At 47.7% G+C, this 4,608-nt stretch overlaps 1 long non-coding RNA gene across 1 annotated transcript; it reads right to left on the bottom strand.

The window, feature by feature from the left end:
- Positions 1–256: 256 nt before the first annotated feature.
- Positions 257–4,231, bottom strand: LOC122462254. The gene is made up of 2 exons (XR_006284704.1): positions 4,084–4,231; positions 257–549 (listed from the first exon to the last, which is right to left on the bottom strand). It is a non-coding gene; the product is annotated as an uncharacterized LOC122462254 (long non-coding RNA).
- Positions 4,232–4,608: the final 377 nt, after the last annotated feature.

The following is a 4,608-nucleotide window of genomic DNA, read 5'->3' as shown; positions in this document are numbered from 1 at the left end:
AGATATGCTTTACTGTCCTCATTCAACAGCTGGGGAAACTGAGGCATAAAGAGTTTTCTGAAAGTGACTAAGTGTACACACAAGGGCTGTGGGAGAGCTGATGACAGAGCCTGCCTGCCCCACTTGTAAGCCCTGTGCTTTAAGCACAAGAGCATTCAGCCCACTTGAATGGAGCCCTGGCAGTCTTTTGAAGGACACTATGTAAATGCAAGTCATAGCTGTTGATCTAGATCAGTGTAAATGGATAGCTCACATATAAAACAAATTCATTTTTAATGTGCAGGTGCCTTGTCCACCTGACAATGCTGGGAATCTGTTCTCTCGATGAATGCACTCACATCAGTCACTCTGAATGCCCCTGACGGCGGAGACCGTCAGTGCTGCTCCGGTCCAGGAATCCCTGCATTCCAACTGCTCTCAGCCCCACTGCAGGGGAAAATCCTTTTCGATGCCACTCCTGTCCGTTCACCCACCAAAGCTGGTCTCAGGTCCACTGCAGGGTGAAGTCTTCCACCTGTCTGTCCATCCAGATCCGTTTTCTCAGTCTCACTAGTGAAAGAATATCCTCAGTGCTGCTCCTTTCTGTCCATCCCCAAAAGGCCTTTATCTCATTGCGGGGCAAAGGCCTCTCCAGCGCTCCTCCCTTCATCCATCCAGATTAGCCACTGTCCATCCTATTATCCATTAATGAAGCTCAGCCATTCCCATGCTTCCTTTAAGCTGAAGGATTCTTAGGCCTATCTACACTAGCAGTGAAAGAAGTGAACTAATATTACCATCACTAGCGTAGACTTGGTAACACAGCCCAGATGCTACCAAATGCTGTTTTCAACACCGTAGTTCTGATCCAAAGCCCACTGAAGTCAATTAAAAGTTTCCACTGACTTCAATGGATGTTGGATCAGGCTCCTGTGTGTTAGACTTGCCCCCAGCAGGTGTAAATTACACAAGGGCTAAATTGAGAATCAGCAGCCAACACTAGGGCTCCTCGCCTTGCTAACACTGGTTCAACTCAACAGGTGCTAGCAACAGTGGACATTTTTTCAACCCCCTCACCCCCGGTATAGGCAAGGCCCTAAGCACTGTTCCTGCCCATCCATCCATGTGAGCAGCTCCCAGCATGATTCTGGCCAAAGGCTTCTTCAGTGTCACTCTTTTATATCCATCCCCTTCAGCCATTCTTAGCCCTGCTGGAGAGCAAAGACCTCCTCAGTGCTGTGCTTCTCTATCCATCCATCTCAATGTGGGATGAAGGCGTCTCTGGATTGAATGCCTTACAAAAATAAATAAATACCACAGAATTGTACAGCAATTGTCCCAAACACTACGGCTTATGCAAGAGTGTTCATGCTGGATCTGAGGCCACCACAATAGAATACTGTACTCTGCAGTTCCATGGGGATGCAACTGGCTGCAGAACTGTTTCCCCAGAATTGAAGGGCTTGTCTAAATGGATATTTAGCTCATGGCAAGCTGGGGTGTGACTCTACCCCACACTAGCCAGCCATGCTCTGACCCTGTGTGCACCCTGCCAATGCACATTAACAGTTCTTTAATGTGCTTTGATCTAGTCCTGTTTCAAGACTAGATCAAAGCACATTAACAAACTGCTAATGTACACCAGTAGGGTGCACACAGACAGTCAGAGCATGGCTGGCTAGTGTGGGGTAGAGTCACACCCCAGCTTGCCATGAGCTAAATATCCATTTAGACAAGCCCTAAGTTTTCATTATTATAAAAATCTTGTGTTTCCAGAACCTGGACAATGTGAACTAAGCGTAACCCAGTGCTGTGATGTCTGCCAGCAACCTGAAATAAGAACCCTGAAAGGTATGCACTACTCATTTATCTCAATGGCAGGTTACCACTGAAGTCTATATGATACAAATTTCAACAGCCACATTTTTAACTATTTCTCTGCTGATCATTCTAGCACCCAACTAATGTGCTTATCCCACAAACCCAAACCACTAACAAGGTCAAAACCCCCAGCTATCCTCTCCCCAACTATCAAAGCCTTCCTTTTCCCATTGACAACTTCCGTAATGCTGTGAAAAGAAAAGGAGGACTTGTGGCACCTTAGAGACTAACAAATTTATTTGAGTATAAGCTTTCGTGAGCTACAGCTCACTTCGAGGTTAAGGGGCCATTACAGTTGGTGAAGCAGCAATGGGAGGGGTTTACACCTTCTCCAGGAACTAAAATTCTGGACTTTGTAACCAACCTACAAAACACCCTCCAAACCTCTTTAACGCTTGCTAAAGAAAACCTAAAGGATGCTCAAAAAGAGCCAAAAGCCTGGTACGATAAACATGCCAGAGAGTGTTCTTTCAAAGTAGGGGATCAGGTCATCAGGTCTTAAAGGCGCTCCAGGCCATAAAATGGAAGCATTGTGGGAAGGGCCATTCACGGCTCAAGAGCACCTGGGAGCTGTTCATTATCTCATAGCATTCCCCACCTCCAACCAAAAGCCTAAGGTGTACCATATTAATTCTCTAAAGCCTTTTATTCCAGAGAATTAAAGGTTTGTCAGTTTACAGCCCAGGGAGTAGATGACGCTGAGTGGCCTGAAGGTGTCTACTACAAAGGGAAAAGTAATGGTGGTGTGGAAGAGGTGAACCACTCCATGACCCTTGGGCATATGCAGTGACAGCAGATCAAGGAGCTGTGCACTAGCTACGCGCTGATGTTCTTAGCCACCCTAGGACTGACTGAACCGGCATAACACTCCATTGACAGAGGTAATGCTCATCCAATTAGAGCCCAACCTTACTGGGTGTCTCCTCAAGCTAAAACTGCTATAGAACGGGAGATCCAGGATATGCTACAGATGGGTGTAATCCACCCCTCTGGCGGCGCATGGGCTCCTCCAGTGGTTCTAGTTCCCAAACCAGATGGGGAGATACGTTTTTGCGTGGACTACCGTAAGCTAAATGCTGTAACTCGCCCAGACAACTATCCAATGCCACGCACAGATGAACTATTGGAGAAACTGGGACGGGCCCAGTTCATCTCTACCTTGGACTTAACCAAGGGGTACTGGCAGGTACCGCTAGATGAATCCGCCAAGGAAAGGTCAGCCTTCACCACATGTCAGGCTGTATGACTTTAATGTGCTCCCTTTCGGGCTGCGGAATGCACCCACCACCGTCCAAAGACTTGTAGATGGTCTCCTAGAGGATTGGGAGAATACGCAGTCGCCTATGTAGCTCATGAAAGCTTATGATCAAATAAATTTGTTAGTCTCTAAGGTGCCACAAGTACTCCTGTTCTTTTTGCGGATACAGACTAACATGGCTGCTACTCTGAAACCTGTAATGCTGTGGTTCACTGTCAACACGGGATCCTGCAGTGCATTGAAAAAATAAAAATTTACGAGCAACATAAAATAAATTGAACTTAATAGCAGGACAGTAAATAACCAAGGAATACTCTGACTGTCGCTCATGCCCATATTAAATTAAAACGTGGAGGAGGTTTTTAATGAATGTATCTGATGCTGCTGCAGAAACTCCAGCCCTGCTGCCCAGGAGTGCCACAGCGTGCAGAGATCTTGCTGCAGAAAAGGGGTCTTGGCTGTAGAGAGGCAGCATGGTGCAATGTAGAGGGTACTTCACTAGGACTGAGGAAACTGAGGTTGTCCACTCTGCCACTAAGCTGCTGGGTGACTATAACAGGGGACTCACCTCTTGAGCACCTCTGAGCAGCTGGACACTGAAGTCTTTTTCTCACCCCTGTTACCCCCTGCAGGCTGCCAGACAACTTTGACAGGTCTTATTCCTCCAGCAAAACCACAAAGTCCAAATGAGCCTCTTCTAGGATATTAAAGAATCCAATAAACAAAGTCTATTTGCCCTTCTTAGGGTCCTCAGCCCCAGCTCTGGGCCCTTTAAATTCAGCCCTTGGTTCAGGCTTCCAAGTAAGCTCCATCCCCTTCTGGGATTTATGCCATTTTACCTGCAGTTGGTAAGGAAACTGCCCCTACCCACCACTCTGAGATTCAACCCAGGCACCTTATAAACAGGAGCCCCACATACTGCTCAGTGCAATGCATTGCCACTTCTTCACTGGGCCTCTTCCTACCTGGCCTCTTTAGCTTTACCCTCATCTCAGGGTTAAGGTTCTTTGGTTCTTCCCTCTGCAACCCCAGCTATGCAAGTTCAGCCAGCCATAAACTCCATCAAACAGGTAGGCTTCTTTGGCCAGAGAGGAGCCCCATTCTTCACTCCTCTGGTCCCAGCCAGGAAATGACCTGCTAAGACCCTGCAACTCCTTTTATCTGAGCCTACTGCGCTCTAATTGGCTCCTCCTATGAAGACTCTCTGGGCAGGCCTGGAGGACCCACCTTTGCTGCTCCTTTCCTGTCACTCTGCTGCTTCCTGGTGGCAGTGGTGGGGTAGTAGGATGGTAGGGCCTCCTGTAGGGAACTGCAAAGGTCAGCTACATCCCCATCATAGTGACCTTGGGCAAGTTACTTCCTCTCTCAGTACCTCTGTCCCTGCCCACCACACCCCTTTGCCTGTCTTCTCTATGTAGCTGTCAAGCTCTTTGGGGCAGAGACTATTTCTAACTCTGTGGATATACAGTGCCAAGCACAATGGGGCCCTG

This window comes from Chelonia mydas, chromosome 1 (assembly GCF_015237465.2).
Source record: "Chelonia mydas isolate rCheMyd1 chromosome 1, rCheMyd1.pri.v2, whole genome shotgun sequence".
In the NCBI taxonomy this organism is placed as follows: Eukaryota; Metazoa; Chordata; order Testudines; family Cheloniidae; genus Chelonia; species Chelonia mydas.
The sequence above is the reverse complement of the archived record's forward strand: the minus strand, read 5'-3'. Positions and strand labels throughout refer to the sequence as shown.